At 36.4% G+C, this 25,000-nt stretch overlaps 1 long non-coding RNA gene across 1 annotated transcript; it reads right to left on the minus strand.

Moving 5' to 3' along the window:
* Nucleotides 1-11,215: 11,215 nt before the first annotated feature.
* Nucleotides 11,216-24,289, minus strand: LOC149136500 (uncharacterized). The gene is made up of 3 exons (XR_016241009.1): nucleotides 23,611-24,289; nucleotides 21,172-21,255; nucleotides 11,216-11,691 (listed from the first exon to the last, which is right to left on the minus strand). It is a non-coding gene; the product is annotated as an uncharacterized LOC149136500 (long non-coding RNA).
* Nucleotides 24,290-25,000: the final 711 nt, after the last annotated feature.

Below are 25,000 nucleotides of genomic sequence, written 5' to 3' on the forward strand. Positions count from 1 at the left end.
AGATAAGAACCATCGGACTCTTACGTGAATTGTTATAAAGGATCACAAATGTACAACTACCAAAATTACTGCAGAGCTTAATGACCACCTCGGGGGATCCTGTTTCCACAAAAACTGTTCGCTGGGAGCTGCACAAAGCCAGATTTCACGGGAGGGCTTCAATCAGAAAATTACGACTTTCAAAAACAAACGTTACAAAGTGTTTAGGGTGGTGTAAAAACCTACAAAATTGGTCCCTAGAGCAGTGGAAGAATATTATTTTCTCGGATGAGTCATCCTTTACCTTATTTTCGATCACCGGCCGAGTATACGTGTGGAGACAGCCAAAAGAAGCATTTGACCCAGACTGCCTCCTTCCAACGGGGGTGGATCTGTGATGATGGGGGGGGGGGGTTACATACTGGAAATCCACCGGTCCAATGGTTTCCTTTCATGGCAGAATTAATAGTCAAGACTATTTAAGCATTTTATCTGATCAAATTCATCCTATGGTTGCGGAACTGTTTCCGGAGGGAAACGCAATCTTTCAGGATTCACACTGCTAAAGTTGTTACTGAATGACATGAGGAATATTCTAGTGAAGTTGAACATCTTATCTGGCCACCACAGTATCCCAGATCTCGATACTATTGAGCATTTATGGTGTATTTTAGAAAAACAAGAAGTCGATATCCTTCACCATCATCACTACAAGAACTGGAGACTGTTTTAGCTGAAGAATGGACAAAAATTCCTTTGGAAACAGTTCAAACTTTGTACGAGTACATACCTCGTAGAATTCAAGCTGTAATTACTGCCATAGGCGGTACTACTCCATATTAAAATTAATTTGTTTGAATATTTAAGGTGTTTCCATTATTTTGTCCAACTCCTGTATATATATATATATATATATATATATATATATATATATATATATATATATATATCAAAGATCCCTATGGATCACACAGGTTGTAATCCTTTGAAACATATGTAGGAATAAAGTATGCAATTATAACATGCGTTTTCTCCAATCCTTAAATTATTATATATATATATATATGTATATATATATATATATATATATATATATATATATATATATATATATATATATATATATATATAAATTTATATATATATTAAAAATTATATATATATATATATATATATATATATATATATAAATTTATATATATATTAAAAATTATATATATATATATATAAATTTATATATATATATATATATATATATATATATATATATATATATATATTAAAATTTTTATATATATATATATATATATATATATATATATATATATATATAAAATAGGGTAAAAAATCATATATTAATTAATATCGATTAATTACCAGGAAGCTAGCATATTTAAAAAATCAAAGAGATTCAGAAACAGTATCTGCAATCTCAGGGGATTAAAGTACATTTTTATATATAACGTTGACCACTAACGTGGACATTCAATGTGCTAGAAATAGATCACATCTTGTGTCTATTAAGACCTAAATTGTTCTCAACATGAAATATAGCGGAATACCAAAACGTAAGCGGGCAAGACATTCAAAATCACCGAAAAAAATCATTATTAAACAGGGACCGGTTTCAAAATTAACAATCTTACCGACTGTCTTAATAGACACAAGATGTGATCTATTTCTAGCACATTGAATGTCCACGTTAGTGGTCAACGTTATATACATATATATATATATAAATATACAGGGATTAGCAATTGAGTTGCTTCTCCAACATACTGAAAATTTAGAAACATACTGAAAATTTATAAAATTTTCTAAATTTTCAGTTTCTAAATTTTCAGTATGTTGGAGAAGCAACTCAATTGCTAATCCCTGTATATTTATAATGATAAATAGTCTTACCGATAAAGGTTTTTTTCATACTGAACTACTTGGCAGAATTGTTAATTATTAATTCTATTATTAATTGACGATTCTCTGCCCTTATTCTTGTATATATATATATATATATATATATATATATATATATATATATATATATATATATATATATATATATATATATATATATATATATTATATATATATGTATGTATGTATTATTCTTTTATTTGTTTCAGTTATTTGATTGCAACCGTGCTGGAGCACCACCTTGAAGGGTTTTTTTTTAGTCGAACAAATCAACCTTCAGGCTTATTTTTAAAGCCTAGAACTTATTCTATTACGCGGACGTAAACACCAGCACGTTGGTCAAGTAGTGGTGGGGAGACAAATATAGACACAATGACACGTACACATGGACACACACACACACACACACACACACACACACACACACACACACACACACACATACACCTGCACTCGCACACATACAGATACACACAACACCCATATGCATGTTTTTCACTACTTTTTATAAAAATAATGTTGAAATATCCAATACAGTTTATGTATATAATACCGTGTTTTAACTTATTCTTACATATGCGAAACCCACTATATCGATGACTCTCATAAATGTCACTCCTACATCATCATTTATCATTGGCTGAGCATAGAAACAGTTTGTTAACCGCTGGTAGGAGCTACCACAACAAGAATAGTTTTCGTTTCCTATGATATATGTTGTACAATAAACTGTTTTGATAAGCATTGAAAGAGAGTGGTATAAAACGAAATCGCAGAGTTACTTCCCTTAGACTAATAGCCTACAGTTCATGACGGTAAAAATTTCTGTCCTCTACATTAGAAACAAGATATATGGAAACATATATAGAAATATATAGAAATAAGATATATAGAAACATGCGCACACACACACGCACACACACACACACACACACACACACACACACACACACACACACACACACACGCTATATTAACAAAGTGGTAAAAACAACAAACGCAGTCACACTCCTATACATAAATACACATGCACAAACAAGCTAAAAACCTCTTATTCATCAAATGTTCCATACGTCTGTGAAATGCTTATTCATAGGCAAGAGAGAGAGAGAGAGAGAGAGAGAGAGGGAGGGAGAGAGAGGGAGGGAGGGAGAGAGAGGGGAGAGAGAGAGAGAGAGAGAGAGAGAGAGAGAGAGAGAGAGAGAGAGATTATGCTCCGCCTCAAGATTGTGTTCCTACCGAAGAAGCGTAACTCTCAACAGCTCAGTCCATATAGCTGTGAATAGGTACCATGGTGCAGTGCAGTTAATTTCTGTGGACAACACATCATTGTAGTACATTGGCTTGCATTTGCAGTGTATACAAACATATATATATATATATATATATATATATATATATATATATATATATATATATATATATATATATATACATACAAACATACATACAGATACACACACACATGAATATATTTATATGTGTATACATATAGAAATATACGTGTAACTATATTTGTATACGCACACACACACATATATACATGCATGCGTATATGTGCATATGTATGTATACGTACACACATTCACTGACATTTATATAAAGTTTGAGAAAGTGGATGTGATGCGCGTGTGTGTTTCCGGTTCATTGAATGTGACACCAAAACCGTAAGTAGATCAATGAACCCACGTAATTTCCTATGGACTTCAGTTCAGGGTAGACTGTATATCGAAACCGTCAAAAGGGCGGTGACTGGTGAATAGGCGACTTGCTGTGTGAACACCCACTTAAAGTACTAGTGTGTATGTACATTTTCTTTTCATCTCTTTGTATGTATGTATGTATGTATGTATGTATGTATGTATGTATGTATGTATCTGTCTATCTATCTATCTATCTATCTATCTATCTATCTATCTATCTATCTATCTATCTATTTATCTATCTATCTATCGTTCTTTCTCTCTATTTATCTGTATTGAAAGAAATGAAGTCAGAAATGTATTTGGAGTTTTTAAGAAGATATGTTTACATTAACTTAACTGGTTTCATAATTTCATGGTTTTCAAAAGTAGCGTGTGATGAAAAGACTTGAGGAACTGGTATTACAGCTGCTTCACATTTGAAAGGTGTTTGAAAATTCACTCTTTTTGGTGGAGAGATTACATCTCAAATTGCCATATTTTAAGACAAAAAAAAAAGCAAATAAAACAAAAATATCTCACATGTCCCATACGTCAGTGAAATGCTTGTTCATTGGTAAGAGAGAGAGAGAGAGAGCGAGAGAGATGGAAAGGGGAAGGGGAGAGAGGGGGGGGGAGAGATAAGCACTGGGATTAATTCGCTTGAGTAAAACTCATCATAGCAGTGCCACAGCATGGCCGCAGTCCAATGACTGAAACAAGTAAAAGATAAAAGTTATATTTAAATGTATATTTAAACATAGACACGTGTATACATAGATATGCATGCACATCTATGCATTTATGTACGAATACATGATATATATGTAAGGAACTCATATGAATGCATTAAAAAAGAAACTCGATAAAAATGATAAATCTAGAACACAGTTGTATTTTTAGGACATGTCTAAAAGGAAAGTTTGGAAGCTGTTTCTTGTGTAGCAAGGTTCCTGCTAAGTTTTGAACCATCGTTCTCAGTTTCTTCCAGCTTAGAAACACGACCTACTATGCCATATAAACGTATTGCATTAAAAGACATTAACACCTATGCGAATATGACTCGACCAAATCAGCTTTGGCTGATTTGTTATGGTTGATGCGGCGAATTTCAAAAGATGTGTACGAGTTTTCCCGTTCCATAGCTCGATCGAAGTTTCTGTAAACTTTTGCTTACGGTTATAAAAAGCTGACAAATTCAACCTCCGATAGAAAGCCACCCAGCAGTTCACACGGGGTTTTTCTCAGTGAGTTTACCTCTTGTCCTCTTTAACTTTTTGCTACTTAACATGCTTGTGTCGTGTTCGACAAAAGGTACTTATTCCTCCTTCAATAACTTTGAATCTCTTTCTATGATGTATTACAGAAGACTCCTAGCTATTATGTTCATTATCCCATGAATATTGTTCCATGAAATCAAATATATGTGAGTGGCTGTGTGGTAAGTAGCTTGTTTACCAACCACATGGTTCCGGGTTCAGTCCCACTGCGTGGCACTTTGGGCAAGTGTCTTCTATTATAGCCTAGGGCCGATCAAGGCCTTGTGAGTGGATTTGGTAGACGGAAACTGAAAGAAGCCCGTCGTTTATATGTATGTACGTGTGTATATGTTTGTGTCTGCGTTTGTCCCCCCCCCCCCCCAACAACGCTTGACAACCGATGGTGGTGTGTTTACGTCCCCGTAACTTAGCGGTTCGGGAAAAGAGACCGATAGAATAAGTACTAGGCTTACAAAGAATAAGTCCTGGGATCGATTTGCTCGACTAAAAGCGGTGCTCCAGCATGGCCGCAGTCAAATGACTGAAACAAGTAAAAGAGTAAAAGAGTTAATAAAAATGAATGAAATTCCAAATATATATTAGTGTGGCCATTTTTGTCTTCGCTTGCAGTTTACCAAATATTGTGAACAATCAACGAAGAATTAATAAAAACCTACTCCCATCCATGCATCCATCTATCTATCTATCTATCTATCTATCTATCTATCTATCTATCTATATATATATATATATATATATATATATATATATATATATACATATATGTATACAAACACACACACGCACGCACACACACACAGATGCATACATATATGTGTGTGTATGTATGTATATATGTATGTATGTATGTATGTATGTATGTATGTAGGTATATATGTATCTGTGTATGTGCATGTAGTTATGAGTGTGAGCATGTGTATGTGTTTGTCATCGTGAAGCCATACGACAAGGAAGAGTACAAAAGGTGATCATACCCGAAAGAGAATCCTAGATACGTTACATACATATTTGGTGGCTTTGAGTACGACATTTTCTTTTTGACTCTTTTATCTCTTAAGATGTAATATCTCCCAGCAACGGGTCTCCACCAGAATGACAAGACCAAGGCTCCACCTCTCACACAACGACGACGCTTCCATGGGAGACACAGCCAAATTCTTTCCGGTAATGAAATATTGCCATGGAATTGATATTAGTTTACTGGTGGGAAAAATATTCTTGTAGTAAGTAGAGACATGTCTTTAATGATATGTTGCAAATAAAAGAGAGAGAGAGAGAGAGAGAGAGAGAGAGAGAGGGAGAGAGAGAGAGAGAGAGAGAGAGAGAGAGAAAGAGAGAGAGAGAGAGAGAGAGAGGAGAGAGAGAGAGAGAGAGAGAGAGAGAGAGAAAGATATTAATAATTGATATGGCCCTTTGTGTAGTTCCTTGCATAAGGCGGTTCCTCCGTCGGCGCCGAAAGAAAGAAAGAAGAACCGAATTTGTTTACTGTATTTATTTATGTTGGAAAGCTGGGTATAAGTCAGAGAACTATGGAAATCAATGGGTTTATCTCTCTCAAAATGTTTATAACCCAAGAATGTTAATTTAAACAATAGAACTTAGTTAAGTTCTAAGTGTGATTGGTGATTCTTATAAATATCTAAGTGCAAAAGCCAAGAACAATAGGAAGTGAACTTGAAAAATGTATATTCGGTTTCGAATCTTTATTTAGAATCTAGAAAGCTTTTCGTTACATATCTATCTCTACATCATATCTGTTCCTATAAATGTTTATATGTAATATTGGTTTAAAATTTTGACACAAGACCAACAGTTTCGGTGGAGGGGTTAAGTCGATTACATCAACCCCAGTGTCCAACTGCTACTTATTTTATCAAGTACTCGAAAGACTGAAAGGTAAAAATCGACCTCGGCAGAATTGAACTCAGAACATAAAGATGGACGGAATACCGCTAAGCATTTTCCCGGCGTGATAACGGTTCTGCCAGCTCACCGTCCGAGGAAAATATGTAATATTCGTTTCTACTCTAGCCACAAGGCCCGAAATTTTTGAGGAGGGGGGCCAGTCGATTAGAACGACCCAGTACGCAACTGGTATTTAAAGGATGAAAGGCAAAGTCGATCTTGGCGGAATTTGAACTCAGTACGTAAAGACAGGCGAAATACCGAAAAAAAAAATGTAATATTAAGGAGGACGAGGTACAGAGAACAAGGAGTTGTACTAAGGTGTTTCACGTATCTAATTTATGGAATCTTTTACACTGGGAGTTGGTTCTAACGCGAGTTTTCTATAATGATAACGACACCCAAGTAAGAAAAAAATCAGTAAAAATAACAGAGACAAAAAGTACTATCAGCAATAAAATGTTTGTCGTTGATTGACTTGTATACGTTTTAACCAAGACAACGCATGTGTGTGAACAGAATGTCGCTGTCTTCTGAAAGATAAACACTACACGTGTTTATGTTTCGGCTATCGTTGTTGTAATACAGTGACTTGACTGAAAAGCACCCCAACATTTTTTCGATTTCCACCTCTCGTCCTAAATACCTCCCACTCCAAACCGACTCCCCAACCGTCTTATTCATTAGCGTTCACCCTTTCACCATTCAGATATCTTTACACCCTCTCTCTAGTTCAAAGTCGGAAGTAAGGGGCAGGTGTGATACTGGCTGATTTCGTTGTGAAAAAGAGAGGGTAAACAAAATAATAATAACAATAATAATAATAACAATAATAATAATAATAATAATAATAATAATAATAATAATAAAACAACGACTCCAACAATAATATTAATAATAAATCAAAAACTACACCCGAGACCACCACAACTCAGCTCATAACAACAACGAAGAAGAAAAACATGAAGAAAACATGGAAAAAAACATTAAACGATAAAAAAAAAAGTAACAGGAAATAGCGCTGCTCCCCTTCCTCCATTCACATCACCAATCACCTTACAAGATCATTAGGGTGAACAAGGCAGGTAAAAGATTAAAGGAAATTGTGTAGCTTTCTTTATTAGTTTACCGCCAATCCATGTAACTGTGTCCTGTACCCCTTCCACCATGTCTGCTGGATTACCTGACTATTCTGATTCCACTGTTACCTTTGAAAGTACATTGAAAGTTGTTGATGTAATAGTGCTACAATGGCTGTACGACACACACTAATGTATACCTATGTCAAAGCATTGCTGTATATTTTGGTAGTGTATAAGAATTTCGTGGAGATGGTCATGTCGGTGGTGATATTGTAGTTTCGTTTGCTTTCTAGAGCTGTACACGACACTTCGCCGCCGGCACTCTCACTGAGTTGCTCTTTAGATTTTGCAACGGAACACATGATCACATACATACATACATACATACATACATACATACACCCTTTCCCCCTCACTTTCCCTCAGTCGCATGTGCGCGCGCATTCACGATCACACATATACACACACACACACACACTATATATATATATATATATATATATATATATATATATATATATATATATATATATATATATATACATATATATACACACACACACATATATATATATAAGTTGTATGGGTAGTACAAAAGTACAAAGAGAGAGGGGAGAGAGAGAGAAAGGGAGAGAATGCATTCTAAAGTATTGGAGTGTATGCATACATACGTACGTACGCACGTGCATACATTCATACATACATATATACATACGTACATACATATATACATACATATGCACATACATACATATGCAACTGTTAAGGACTTCAATTTCCTGTACTTCGTAATCCGAAGATTGCGCCTACATTTCAGTTAATTTCGCACACACACACACACATACACACACACACACACACACACACACACACACACACACACACACACACACACATGCACACTCACATACATTTAATTTTATTTATTGTAATTATACAATTTTTTATCTCAGCAATGACACCGGGAACTTTCAAAAAACCATGCTCTTTAAAACAGCCTGCAAAAATTCTATCAGTAACACGCGGTTGATAAAATATCCGCTAAAGAAACACACAAAGCATCTGAAATCCACTTAAAAATCCATTTCTGAAAATAACAAAAATAAACGAAGCTATAACAGTGCGCAGCCAGCATTGAAAAACGATCTTCCCAAAACACTACGATTTCTGATTCAAGGTTTTCTACAAGCAAGTTTGGGAGTTAACGAGACCGGATATTGATACGAAAATTGTTTAGTGGTTATCGTTCGACGTACTACCCTGCCAGACAACGCTATCTCTTAAATTATATCCAAACCCAAATTCGTTGATAGCCCCTTACCGATAGGACAACAGATTATCTATCACCTCATTCTTTGTCTTCTCGTAATCTATAAAATACTCTCCATAACACTATCCTGCAGGATTAGCGAACATCTATATAAAACAGGGAAAATTCTTTGGAGCGTGTGCCCAGTTACTACGGGACAATTGACCAGGTCTTTATTAACAAGATGGTATTTGATTGGGTGATGCCAAGGTATGAAACAAGAAGCCGTCATATGCCTGGATCAACTATAATAAAGCTTTTGTTTAGATCCTGCATGGTTGGTTTCTCAAGCTACTGGAAATATACAAATTTGATGACACCATGGGGAACTGTATTAAAATAACAGCGAAATAAAATGACAGATCGTATGATAGTCAACAACACGGTGACTGTAGGCTCCACCACACAGGAATATCTCAGTAGATGGGATATTGTAAGAAAAAAGTATTTCTGGTCCACCCTATGTTTGTCACCATTAAGTTGGTTAATAAAAAAAAAAGCAACAATAACAGCAAATTGGTATACTACATAGAGTAGTGGTTCTTAACCATGTTTTACCTATGGACCCCTTTGATTTTTGTTTTATTCTACTAGACCCCTATAGTCATTCAATGTTTAAAAAATCCTATTATATTTTTACGGAGATGAACTTGCATAGCAAGTGACCTGATCTGAGATCGTGTGCTGAAGCAAAAACAATTGCAACGTGGAAGGTGTTTATAAGCCATTTAAAACACACAAAAACCGTTAGATTCACTTCAACATTTAAATTTAATTTGTCAAAATATTTTCGTCGCTTTGGGGACCGCGACCTGTTCCCTGACAAAATTCCGTGCTGCTTGTCAGTGAACAGGTCGCGGTCTCAAAGCGACGAAAATATTTTGACAAATTAAATTTAAATGTTGAAGTGAATCTAACGGTTTTTGTGTGTTTTTAAATGGCTTATAAACAATTATTATATTTTTATAATTAAATATTATTAGGAATTAAATATTCCAAATAATATTATTAGGAATTAAGTATTTTATGTATTGTAGAAGTACAACCAATTTATTGCACATAAATTTTAACAATAAAATCTTAAATGGACACCTAAGGGCCATATGGACCCCGGCTGAGAACCACTGATATAGAGAGAGGGTGAATAACGTTCGTAGATAGACCAAAGCTAATAACCCTATATAAAAACACAGTCTGTAAGCAAGCTACATTCTATCACAACCAACAACCATAACGCTAAGAAGAACAAAAGCAACTAAACCTTCCACCAAACAGCAACGAAAACGCTAAACTGAACATAAAAGCGAAAGACGAATGAAAAATGAAAACACAGCCACAATAATTACAGCAATAACATAAATAAATAAAACAAGAAGAACAAGAGCAGCAGTAACAATTCCGCAAAAATTTATGATCTGCACGGCGAAGAAAGATAGGACACATAAATAGAATTCCGGTTACTGGAAGCTAAAAGTATCATTACCGGTGCAGAAATCCTAGAGTGACCGGATTAGCGAACTAGTAGAATAAGAGTTGACAGGGGCGACAATCGGTAGAATGTCTCTCTAAAGATAGCCATGAAAATAAAATGGATGAGGTATAGTGAAGAAATAAAACTAGAAAATAATAGATTAGATATGGCGTTCGACGGCAAATTAGAACAGGTGATTAGTGACACCCAATCATATCTTCAACACGAAATTGTCAAAATTAGGGAGCGTATTCTTCTTAATGAGGAAACAAAAGCTGCTTGAGTGACTCGAGTCGAAAACACACAACATGGAAACAAAACCACAGCTCAACTCCAGGTCGATGTTAGAGTTTTTCTAGCAGCAATTTGCCTTCTTGATTGGAAGTAGTGACGGACCGGAGACGGTAGACTTTTGTGCCTACTTTGGGCGACCTGTTGTGGCTTCCTGCAGAAAGAGTGGAGTGTCGTAAACACACACACCGACACACACACACACACACCGACACACACACACACACACACCGACACACACACACACACACACACACACACACACACACACACACACACACACACACACACACACACACACACACACACAATGTTGTTGAGATGCATTTACAACGAATAAGTGACATCTTGTCTGGTTTGGGTGAAATGTCACACAAGTTGTACTCTTACCATACTTGTTACGATCTCTTGGTTGACGTCTTTTACAACTGTCAGCAGAGTGGAAACATTCCTCATCATTTTGGCTGAAAAGGGATGGAGTTGCGTAGGACGAACTCATAAAAAAGGATATCATCAAAAATGATCAGCCATTAACTTTATTGGATGTAGTGTTTGATATTTTGGCCGAAATCTTCGCGAAGAGGATGGCGTTCGACGTAGTGTTCCAGAGTGCATAAATATGTAGGATTTTCTTTTACTGATTTTCATTTGACAACCTTCACCTAATGTTATCATATGGAGATGAATACCAAATCTGGCTAAGTTAAGTATTTGATCCATTTGGATAGATAGGGTAGCCTGGGATTTGGAGTGTTGTTATGTTCTCCCCACTTTTTACCTTGGAAAAAAAAAATAAGGACATAGATAATTTTTGTTATATTTTGGAAATATTCGCTTACTTTTGTAAAAACATGCAGTCTTCGTCTGGTTTATGCAACCACCACAAATTCTTGAACAGATCTTGGAACATTTTATTAACATGAACATGAATTTATATTTTGAAAATGCTTAAACAAGTAAATACAGACATTTTCACTCCACACACACACACACACACAAAAAAAAAACAATTTTAACAAAAGGCCGCTAACAATGAAAACGATTATAAAAGCAACAAATATTTTGTCTGTTGCCCGCTAGAAAATAATTCTAAATATGGGTCAACACTTAACAAAAAAAAAAGAGAAAGTGGAGAAAGTATATCATAATATCTTCTGCTTGCTAGGAAAACGTGATATACCTCTAACTATCAAAAGGCGAAGGGGTTTTCGGTATGCCCCCAAATGAGCAGTTGATAGAAGTCCTATTGATCAAGGGAGTGTATATTTGACTCTATGTATGATCTTCTAAACTGGGAACAAGGGGAGGCTGAGTTAATGGACTTCAAACCTGTTTACAGGCTTGTGCCGCAACAAATGGGATATCAGAACACAGGGGTCACCAGAAGTATTAGCAGTTGTGAGCGTTGAAATGACCAAAAACGACATGTTGTCGGATGTCACGTGTATGGTCACGCAACTCCAGATGACAGCCGAATACTATAGAGACATCGTGGAGCTGTACTTCTTCATGGGTGCAGTAAGAAAAATGATACGACTGGCCATGCAAGACAGAAAGACTAGCTGTTACATATGTACTCTGAGTTTCTGGAAAGGAAGAGGAAGAGACGGAGAAGTGGACAGCAGCTGAACCAGAAACAACCACAGCTAGGTCCAGAAGGTGTTCTTGCCAGAATATCATGGATGTACCAAAATCTCGCCTCATCTTTGATGCCAGGAGCCATAGGTCCTCATGAGCCATAGGTCCTTATGAGCCATAGGTCCTCATGAGCCATAGGTCCTCAGAAGTCCACCACTCCATCATCATGTGAGGATGAAAAGCAAATGGAGACTGAATATATATGGCAAAACGCAGCTGACAACAAACGACAAAAATATCACTGAAACGAAAACGAAAATGAACCCAAATAAAGCTGTCCAAGACACTCCAGATGGAGAGGAATACACGGGTGTTCAGAATAAAGTAAAGCCTCGGAAGATCCTGCAGAATGACTTAGAGGTAGACCATGGGGAGAAACAGAAGCGGGAGTTGTCCACTTCGGGAAATGCTCTGATCTAATGTAAAAGGAGGGTTCACACTAGTATGTGGTGTGTTATCTTGTTTTAATTACCGTTTCTATATAGTCTATAAATTTATTCTGGTTTTAATTTGCATAAAATCTTAAATAAAATTTGCATATTTTGGGTCATGATAAGGCGTTCGACGGAATCGAATAGCTACATGCTGACAGTTTTGACCGGGGATTTAGGAGCGACATCAGCTCAGTAGTGGCGATGAATGATCGTCTATTAGAACCGTTTGGTGTCGCACACGGTCTGCCATAGGTGTCTTTTCTTATTTTTTCTGTTCGTCTTAGGCTCTCAAGCTTTTGTTGTGGAAATTTGAGCCATACACGCACACATACCGTACGCACAGATACACATGCACACATACACACAGACTCTCACATGCACACACAGACATATACATACAAACATAGGCAAAATACAAATATACTGAGAGAGAGAGAGAGAGAGAGAGAGAGAGAGAGAGAGAAAGAGAAAAGGAGAGAGAAAGCGAAAGTTAGAAAGAAAGAAGGAAAGAGGAAAAGAATTGAGTAGAAAATAAAAAAATGATGGAATACAAAAGTAAACGTTTGATATATTGCCGCCATTTTAGTTACTTTGAGGCCGTCAGCTGCCAATGGACGTGTCTTGCTACATATTTTACACTTGTAGGCAAACAAAATGTGCATGTTCACCGTATTGAAGTATATTGTAGACACTGCTACCATCACCACTGCGATAGTTATTACCACCAGCACCAGCACCAGCACCAGCACCACCACCACCACCACCACCAACAACAACAACAACAACCATCACCACCATCACCATTTCCCTGTCACCACTACCAATTCCATCACCGTTTGACCACTTACACAATCATACCACCATCACCACCATCACCACTAGCATCACCATGACCACCACTACCAATACCTTCACCATCACCACCTACAACACTTTTACCATCGTCATTACCATCATCAGTAGCATCATCATCACCACCATTATCACCATCATCGCTACTTCAACACCACCATTACCATCACCACTTCAGGATTTTAAGAGTCTCATAACAAAGACTCATTAGACGTGGTCTTCTCCACCACCTTTACCACAACAGCATCAAATGAAGACTAAATCATACAGACAAAGACTCAGGATCGAGCCGAGTACAACCCATTTCAATATCCAGTTTCAGGGGTAAATTCCTTTCCCTGAGTAAATCGTTAAAAATAAATCTATCAGCCTCTAACACTGTTTTAAGATTCTTCAATTGCATCAAGCCATTTGTCCTATTAAAATTCATAATAGCTTTATCTCCAGTAGGCTGTGTTGTTAAGTTCTTAATGTTTATTTTATACATATTAAATATTTAATAAAATCTGTTAAAAGAGTGATTAAAATAGACAAGTGTTAGGATTGGTGACACATTCAGTTAATGCAGTATTATGCCTTTCCATTAATGCTCACTTCCGTAAATTGCTGCCAACATATAAACATCCAGCTTTCAATTTGTTCTGCAGTCCGCTCTTCAAATGTTGTCAGTCAATTGCTTTGAGGATTTCATTGTGTTGCATAACGCGCTAGATTACACTACCATTAGCCCTATCACCACATTTCTACAGAGATACATCTATTCACTTATAAACTTACCATATTTCATTCTCAATTTAAATGGGTGAACCGATTCATCATGGCTGTTTTGCTTTGGGGGCTTTTGGTGTTGTAATTTTTGTTTATTTTTGATTTTAATGGTTTAGTTAGAGGAATCTTCGACTGGTGGGAGAACGCATGCAACAGAGTAGACTCCGCATCCAAAGGTCATATAGTGCTGTTAAAATCTGGGCGACGGATTAACCAGCCGTCCACTCAATCACTTTCTTTATACCAGAACTGATCTTCAGATATTTTCTCTGATGTAAGTGGAATTATAAAAAACTGTGTTAGAAGCAAGAATCCAAAGAATTGTAAGACTTTTACTGAGTCAAGCTTATGACCGGATCATAATGTCATTTCAATTGAAGTTACTTCACTCCATTTTAGATGTTTTTGGTGCTGGGGAAAGTATGAATGTCTAAACTACTCGGATTCTCTCTTTTAAAATTCCACTCGGCATGCTTACTTCAGAGACTATAACTTAGGAGTTAAAATGTTGGATCTCGTTACTATAAAGCAAAAGTTTTAAACATACAATTTTCATGTTACCAAAGCGTTTGTCTGTCTGCCTGTCTGTCTGTTTGTCTCTGTCTGTCTGCCTGTCTCTGTCTGTCTGCCTGTCTCTGTCTGTTTGTCTGTCTGTCTGTCTCTGTCTCTCTCTCTCTGTCTCTCTCTCTCTCTCTCTCTCTCTCTCTCTCTCTCTCTCTCTCTCTCTCTCTCTCCCTCTCTCTCCCCTTGTAGTTTTACTTACTTTGTTGCTCAACAACTGGGAAGAAATAGTCAAGATGTAATTCTTTGTTTTGGGATCATCACTGTGCATGCAGAAGGATAAAAAATGTAGAACCTGAGGGAATGCAAAGCTATTAACCCCGATATTAAAATTTCGGCCTTTAGAATCCGCTTATGAATCACCTGGGTTATAAATATTATGCTAGGTTGCCCATTGTGTTGACCAGTGGTTCTCAACCGGGGTCTTTCTGGCCCTTGAGGGGTCCATACAAGATTTTGTTGCTAAAAATTTATGTGCAATAAACTGGTTATAATCTAACAATGCACAAAATATTCTATTTTTATACAATTCCAAATTCTTAATTATAAAAATATAATAGGATCTCTGAAAAATCGAATGGCTATGAGGATCCACTTGTGAAAAATAGAAATTAAAGGGGTTCATAGGTAAAAAATAAATCGCTGGGAACTACTGGTGTAGGCGAACCATCGACGTAGGAACACCTTACTGTCGACTGTCTCTTTACACCCTGCCACGCTGTATATTAGCGATTAATTCAACTCCTACGCTTATGACTCTGCTCACATTCCTGCTTCGCTATCAGCACAGTAACGTCGATCATCTAAGTGCACGCTAGGCTCGCCCTCAATACCATCAGATCATTACTCATAAATATTACACACCGAAAAACTATTTCATTCTCTATAAATGCTGGGCGTTACAGTCTGTGATTACTTTTCATGTCGATTAAAGAGACAGAGAAGAGACACAACTGAAAGGTGAGCCAGCATTTTTGATTGACGAGTGAAGAGCTGCATATGTGCTGACTGATTTAACTGGCCCAGTCTGTTTGATGAGGCAATATTTTCGAGCATTCTTAGAGAACAACACTGATATGCAAGGTAGATAATTCGTTGACACAGCAAACTCCATCATAATCAACTTCGGAAGAACCACTCCTGTATAGCAGTTTCTAAGACCTCATCCATCAGGATATAAGATTCTATATGTTACTTCAATCAGTCAGGTAAACGTGACCCATGCCAATTCTACGAGTGAGTGTTGTTGCTATTGCTGTTGTTTAACCCCAGGCCGGCTCTTATTGAGCAGACCAATGGTCAAAGCTATTCTGGTAATGATCATCTTCTTTTCCAAAAATAATGTATCCAATACTAGATTATACAATGTAGTAAAACTATAGGCCGTAATTTAAGGGAACTATGACAGCTCTTTCTAGCACTTGAGTTACCCTTTTGTGTGAATTGGTGCAGTTAATATTAGTGGTTGTGGGGGCAGTGTAGCAGTGAGATAGATTCATCTTCTGCCAACCGACATTATGAGGAAATGAAATACTGTTATCTCACATAAAGTTTACCTAACTACTACTATCCGGTGGTTGCACCCCAATCCCCTCGTTGCACCTGTCACAACTTGGGATCGCATTTTAAAATTTGATTAGCTAGATGCATTTGATATATAGCTTTTAAACAAAACATTCCATTGCTGTATGTTATGAACAGGCTAGTTCCTATTAGATTATCATAACGACTTAATTTTGATGTTTGTTTACAATAAAACTTTAATTCTTTTGTGAAATAAAGTAATAAAATAAAAAGATATAAGCAGAATAAATTAATACAGTTAATATTAACTTTTGACAATCAAACCTTTTAAGCAACATAACTTATTAAAGTGGTTTCATGAGTCATTCTGCACTTTATTTTTCTGTTCAAATACATGCCAGTAAATATGCAGGCGGTATCACGCAATGTCTAGCGTTCTTCCGTGTACATAATGATGTAGACAGGGAGTGTCGGAGTTAGTCAAATCGTTAAAACATATATTTTCTAAGATAAAATATCAACCCTTCATTAGTGTGTCTGCTATTATGAGTCAATAAAATTAAGACACGTAAGACGTGTATTGGAATCGAACGAATCGACAATGTCACCTTCTTTAAGAAATATTGAAGTTGTGTCTAAGAAGTCTCAGTACAAGTGTGAATCAACTATTCCAAGTAATACTATGATGAAACAAGGAAGTTTCTTAAATAGGAACATTACAATCGTTCCAGATTACCATCTCTAGATCCACTGGATGATTTGAACTCAGTATTGAAAGACACTATACTATTCGTTAGTCTATACAGCTTTATGGCTTGCATCGTGGAGGTGCAATGGCCAAGTGGTTAGGGCAGCAGACTCGCGGTCATAGGATCGCGGTTTCGATTCCCAGACCGGGCGTTGTGAGTGTTTATTGAGCGAAAACACCTAAAAGCTCTACGAGGCTCCGGCAGGGGATGGTGGCGAACCCTGCTGTACTCTTTCACCACAACCTTCTCTCACTCTTACTTCCTGTTTCTGTTGTGCCTGTAATTCAAAGGGTCAGCCTTGTCACACTGTATCACGCTGAATATCCCCGAGAACTACGTTAAGGCTACACGTATCTGTGGAGTGCTCAGCCACTTGCATGTTAATTTCACGAGCAGGCTGTTCTGTTGATCGGATCAACTGGAACCCTCGACGTCGTAAGCGACGGAGTGCCAACAACAATAGCTTGCATCAGTGAGCTACAATTATTACGTTTGATGTATGATTTATTGCGTCTCCCAGTCGTGAACACTGAACAACTGTAACAGGACTTCAATTAGCAACTCTTCGATTAGCAGAACACACAATTTGCATATCTTAAATATGTGCGTTCCTGCTATTCAGCAACTAAACTACTCCCGCCAGAGTAGTCTTATAACTTCCACACAACACACATCTCATAGGAAAATTCTTCATCATATAGTATTGATAACAAAGAGGTGTATGTAGCTGTTTTCGTGTAAATGTATATCCACCGCGTCACAAGTTGCAAATTGAAATTTCTACTTCGAGAATTATCTAACATATCTTCATTTTTCTAGTCTTTATTTCGCTGCAGATTAGCTTTGATTGAGCAGACTTATGATTAAACGTATTCCAAACCTCATCATCTTGTCTTTTTGTTTTCAGGAATAGCACATCTGGACTAATTATGGAATGTACCTTTGCTTGTTTAACGACAATAAGATATAATATAAGGGACATTTCTAGCGACATGAGTAAACACATAATGGCGTTCCTGTTTGTTGGGCAGGTATTCTGTAGGATGGGAGTTAATTAGTTGATTCTTATCCACAGAAGACTTATGTAAGTATTCGATTTTGTAAGCATGTTGGTAGACGAAGACAACATTTAATTCTAATACGGTTTCCTTAGAATTTATTCATTCTCTGATATTATACGATATATATGACACGCCATATGTCACGACGGAGCCCCTACAAGTTTGTCAGGAGTTGAAATCCAAAGGATGAAATACATGCACTAACTTGAAATGCAACAGGTTCACTGATGCGACTAGAACTAAATATATTGCTATATTGACCGATTTTCTGAACACACACACACACACACACACACACACACACACACACACACACACACACACACACACACACACACACACACACACACACACACACACACACACACACACACACACACACAAACACAAGCACACATACATATGTTTTGTGTATGATTTGAGAAGCTGAATTGGTTTTTAGTCTGGAGTTTAATTGCTTGGTAACCAATTTTTTTTTTTAGCGAGTGCACACAGTGGTGGTCAAAGAATGAGTGGGGTCGCAGTATGCATGCTCGTTTCTTGGCTCTTTCTAAACATCGATTTCGTCAGAGTGAGTGATGAGAAAAGAGAGAGAGAGAGAGAGAGAGAGAGAGAGAGAGAGAGAGAGAGAGAGAGAGAGAGAGAGAGAGAGAGAGAGAGAGAGAGTGTGTGTGTGTGATGTATATGGTACTTCATATTTCGACCCCGAAGAGATGAAGCCCTAAGTGGAACTCAACTTGATATGAACTTAGGGCGTAGAGAGTCAGAACAGATACCGTCCTGACAACGAGCTGAGATATGGTTCGAATACTGTCAGCGCCTCTATTATTATTTTCTGTCTTGAACATTTTCTTACAGCGTCTTACAGTATTTAGATTCAAATACTTGCAGTTAATTCATATTTAAATTTTGTGTATTTTGCACTACACAAATAATGATAGAAGTGTTACAGACCAAGTAATTGATTTGAGGCATCAGCCGAATGATACATCCCATATAACCAGAACTGAAGAGTGGACTTTTGCGAGTAGTACTTGGCAAGATGTGTACAAGATGCACACCTTCCAGTATAGATTGTTTGGAGTGACGAAGTCTACATTTAAATTAAATGACTCACTTAATCGCCACCGTTGCACCTACTAGGTACCTGAGAATCTGCATATCACAAAAGAGCATCATATTAATATACTAGGGGTTACAGTATGATGCAGACCATACTGTATTGAATGGACTATTATTTTTTTGACTCTATTGAGACTGGTCCCATTTTCTTGAATTCAGTGCGACAAACTGTCATGCTAAGCATTAAAGAGTAGAGTTTTATTTCCAGCAAGACAGGCACCTCCACATTACCTTAGTAATTTAAGGACCCACTTTGATAAGATTTTTTCAAACAAGTCAATTAGACGAAGAGGTTTAGTACAATACCCACTGCGTTCATTGGATCTTATACCAAAAGTCTTTTATGGGGATACTTAAAAGATAAAGTTTACGGGTCAAAACCGGCAACAGTTGACGAACTGAGGGTAACCATTAAACGAGAATGCGCAACAACACCGAACGAAATATTTCTTGGTATAAGCGATTTCATTGTTTCGTGTCATCCGTTTGAAAACAGGTTTTCATAAAATAATTAAATTCTGTTTGTAAATTCTATTAAATTTTGGAATAAATATATTTTAATGCACACATCATAATCATTCAATGTGTGTATACATTTTTTGACTATTCTACGTATATATATATATATATATATATATATATGAATGAGATAATAACAATTCAAAGTAAATAAATCTGTAAAGGGCTTTTGGGTATCTCTCTCCCCCACTCTCTCTCTCTCTCTCTCTCTCTTTTTCTCTTTCTCTTTCTCTTTCTCTCTCTCTCTCTCCCCCCCTCTCTCTCTCTCTCTCTCTCTCTCTCTCTATATATATATATATATATATATATATATATATACACCTGCACCTATATATTTTAATATATACATATGTACACAGAAACACACAAACACGCACACACACACACACACACACACACACACACACACACACACACACACACACACACACACGTGGATTTGTGTGTGTTCTTTTGTGTGGTTTGATTATGACTGTGACTGAGTGCGTTTCTTTAGGGCATGACCCGAAAGAAACGAACCTCCTTTAGAAATTATGCATTGTAGCGTGTTTGAGTTTAATTCTCTACTGAATCTTTTTGCTTAATACTTCTTGCAATATCAGGTGAATGTATCCCAGTACAAATGTGTAATCGTTCTCCCAGTTGTAACTACCGTATCATAAGAATATATTCCCATTTGCTAAGCTTTTTATTAACTTGTGTACTTATGTCGTAAAGTAAAGTCTATTTCCATGTTAAAGAAGTATATATTTTGTATATAGTAATAATATTTATATACCATCCAAAGTCAGGGCCAGGTAGCTTGGGGTTCAATGGCTCACACCTCGTCAATACCCTGTCAAAAGAATTAAGGAACCTACACAACGTGGACTTAGATGTCATTAAAAAGGAACTGGACATTCTTCTATCCACGATACCGGACGAACCAAGAGTCCGGCATGAGGTCCTCAGTGTCAAACTCCCTCATACGCCAAAATGGGTCAACAACCAAGAGAAAAACATATGCAGAAGTGGTGATATGAAATCGTACCTTTCTGTAGAAATCAACCAAATAAGACTGTTATGCAAATGTACAAAATCATAGTGGTGCTCCAGCATGACTGCAGCCGCATTGCTGAAACGAATAAAAGAGTAAAAGAGTAGTTTTTATAAAGTTCAATTTTAAAGGATCGACCTGGACCGTGTCGACCTATGATTAAAGTTCTCAACTGTGACCAGAACATATTTTTAAGGCATAGTGTATCTAGAACTACATTAGTCAATTTTTTCTGAATGACATTTCGTCACAGTTTGAGGAAGATTTGGCTGCGACTCTTAGAGAAGTTAGGCGAGCACTTAGCAGCTCTATTGTTCGTTTGACAAATGTCGATGTCTTGTTATTGTTTTGACCCATGATCAAAGGATTTTCAACTACAACCACACCTTCTTTATTTAAGAAATAGTGTAATTTGAGTAAGATTTGACCGTTATTTCTAGTAGGTAGACCAATCAAGTAGAGATTCAGTCATTGACTCGGGAGCATTATTTTGTTTTCAGGAATACGCGCTCACTATTTTTCAGTCACTATGAGAAATCATCAATTTTATAAGCGGGAAGGGATAAAATGCATACATTTTAAAAATTTGCTTCTTAATTTCATTCTTATATAATGTCGACTATTAAAAAGAAATTCTGGATGGAGTTACCTACCTTAGATACTAACTACAATGTTACTCTTTGCACAAAGTTTATTCACAAGCAACGCAATACTAAAACAGAGTCATATTTGCCCAATAATGATTGATTTTCTTCTTGATGAACAGTTCGTGGAGAGCTAAAGTACCCACAGACAAGACATTCGTAATCTTTTTAGCACATCTACGCCAAGAGACAAATCTTAACGATAAGCAGAGGCAGCACTATATAATTAGCAACAGCTTCACTGGCGTACAATTCGGAATATAAATGCTACAACGATCGACGTTTTTTGCACGATTGATTCCACCAGGTTAACTTCGTCTAGATAAATACAAGGCATATTTGTGTTTTGTTTTTAGGGCAGTCACCTGGATTATGAGAGTCACATCTCATTTTAAAAGTATACGTCCCATATACTTTACACACATATATACACACATACACATATACGCATTCACAGAAACATACAAAACAATTTGCATAAATCAATCTATGTGACTGTCTGTCTAACTATGTACCTCTGTATGTGTATGTGTGTGTGCTTGTATATAGAGATGTCATCCATATTAACACATAAATCAATATTCATATATTTTATGTGTGTGTACATGTGTATGTGTGTGCATATGTGTGTGTATTGATATATATATATATATATATATATATATATATATATGTATATATATATATGTATATATATATGTATATATATATATATATATATATATATATATATATATATATATATATATATGTATGCATATATATATATCTATATATATATATATATATATATATATATATATATATATATATATATATATATGTATATATATGTATATATTTATGTGGATGTGTGCGTGCGAGCTTGTGTTCTGAGGCGTGTCGTATTGCAAGTGTATAGCAATAGCCCTTGCTTGCTAAGAATATAAGAATTTAGGTCAGTAGATATTCTTTCTTTTCTTCGTCTTTTTTAAAAATATTTTTACATATTTTTTTGAATAGACTCTCTTTTCTATTACCAGCTTGTTAAATATATTGCGACGATTTACTATTACGCTTTAACACAGCATAAAATAAACAAAAACTTGTACATTGCTTAATGGAGGCACCGTCGATACTCATTCAGTCTCACGAGCCAACGACGGAGCACCTACACGTCGCGTACTATGCTAGAAATACTGCTGAGATCCCTCAAAATTTTACCCTCAAAATTACACAAAATATCAAAGACAAAAACAAACAAATACAAAAATAACGTGGTCGTGGGTGGACTGTATCCTGGAGAAGTAAGATAGCATAGTCATGCAAGTTATACGTTTTGTCATTGGTTTACTCGACCACTGAAATCTTGGGCAAAGCATTTAAAAGTTTTTATCCTTTAAAGAGAAAACTGTTTGATCTGGGGAAGTTTACTTGTGCTTTTGTTTTTTGGTGTGGAGTAGTATGACAGGTAGAATGGGAAATTAGGAAAAATATAAAGAAGAATATCTCATATAGTTATGAATTTCCCTTCGTAATCAGGTGGTTTCAGTTTCCATCCTGCTGCGCGGCACACTGGGCAAGTGCACATAAACTCTAAACCTCGTCTTGGCTTCTGCTTTGTGAATAGATTTTTTGTAGACTAACAGTACATTAGCCTGTTGTGTGTGCACATCTATCTATCTATCTATCTATCTATCTATCTATCTATCTATCTATCTATCTATCTATCTATCTATCTATCTATCTAACTATCTATCTATCTATCTACAGTGTGTTTGGGTATAAATTTTACAACTTTTTGTCTCACCTTTTCAGGAACAGCTTCAGGTACTGGTGAACAGTCAACAGCGTTGAAGAAATGATTAAAATTGTAGCTCGTTAGCTCACATGGAGGATTAGAAGCCATCTGGATATTGGAAAAGAGTTATTCGAGCCGGATATCAAAATACCGACATTATGACTGCTGCTCAATGCTCTGTGAACACTGTGAAGGCGGCAAGACGTGATATGAACAGCTGCAACGAAGACTACGAAGCAGTGGCTAGCTAGAAGGGACACAGCAGGCGTTCAAACAGTGTCCGCACGCCGGAGTTCACCTTTCACCTCTCTGAATAGGGCCTTAGGCTAAATTCAGACTGCTATGTGAAGCTGATGGAGACTGTCGTCAATCCCTGGCTGGAAAGGTTTGCTACTGGGAGGCCATGTGTGGCAGCAGGATTCTTTTCTTTGCTATACCTCCGGGAAGAATCAGAAGTGGTTGTCGAAAGATTTCTACGACTTTATCAGATGCCAACTTTTGGCTTCTTGATATCCTCGATTGTAATCGGATGAGTTACTACTCTGTGTAGGGTGTGATTAAGAAAGACACTAACTACTTTGCCTGCAACACTAAAGCCGAGCTGGTGACCAAGATGAAGGAAGCGTTCGAAGCTCGTCTCAGGGATATAGTAAAAAAAACACGCGTCAAGTTCCGAAGCCGTGTTTGAGTCTGTGGTATAAGCTGAGGGTGGCTAATATGAATAAACTGTTATCTCCTGTATCAGACAAACCAATATTAAAAAAAAAAACCCTTTTATTTTTGAATTTGATGTGGTGCTTTCATTTCCTTCTATGAAAACCGTCAAATTTAACCCGAGCATATAAATTATTTCTCTAAATCCTTGTTATAGTATCCGTGTGAATGGATTTAGGACAGACTAGTTTGTATGGATATAGAATCATATAATTCATAAAAAATGAAGTCAAACAAAGTAATGAGACTTTGAATGCATTTAATATGTACGTTTCAGATAATTGTGCTATAGATAAAAACGGAATTTTATCTCCTATGCAAAATCTTCATATGTTTTAACTGAAGAATATTTTGCGTAAAAGATGAAATTCCATTTTTATATATTGCGTCTTTATCTGAAACGTACGCATGAAATATTTATAAGTATTAACATTAAACTGAAGAATCACTCAATATATTTTTGTTGGGTACATATTTATATTTATGTGTTTGTGTGTATGATTGTGTGTGTGTGTATGTATGATTTGGCTTCAGTATTCGTTTCTTAATCTGCTTTTTATGTGTGTTTGTCTTTTATATGTTCATGGAACTTTACGCATTCACATTAGTGCCATTGTACTCTCTATTACATTAAGCAAACATTTACATCTGCATATTTTTCGATCCGCGTCTTAACAATATACTT

Source organism: Octopus bimaculoides, chromosome 3 (assembly GCF_046866305.1).
Source record: "Octopus bimaculoides isolate indiv1 chromosome 3, ASM4686630v1, whole genome shotgun sequence".
NCBI lineage: Eukaryota > Metazoa > Mollusca > Cephalopoda > Octopoda > Octopodidae > Octopus > Octopus bimaculoides.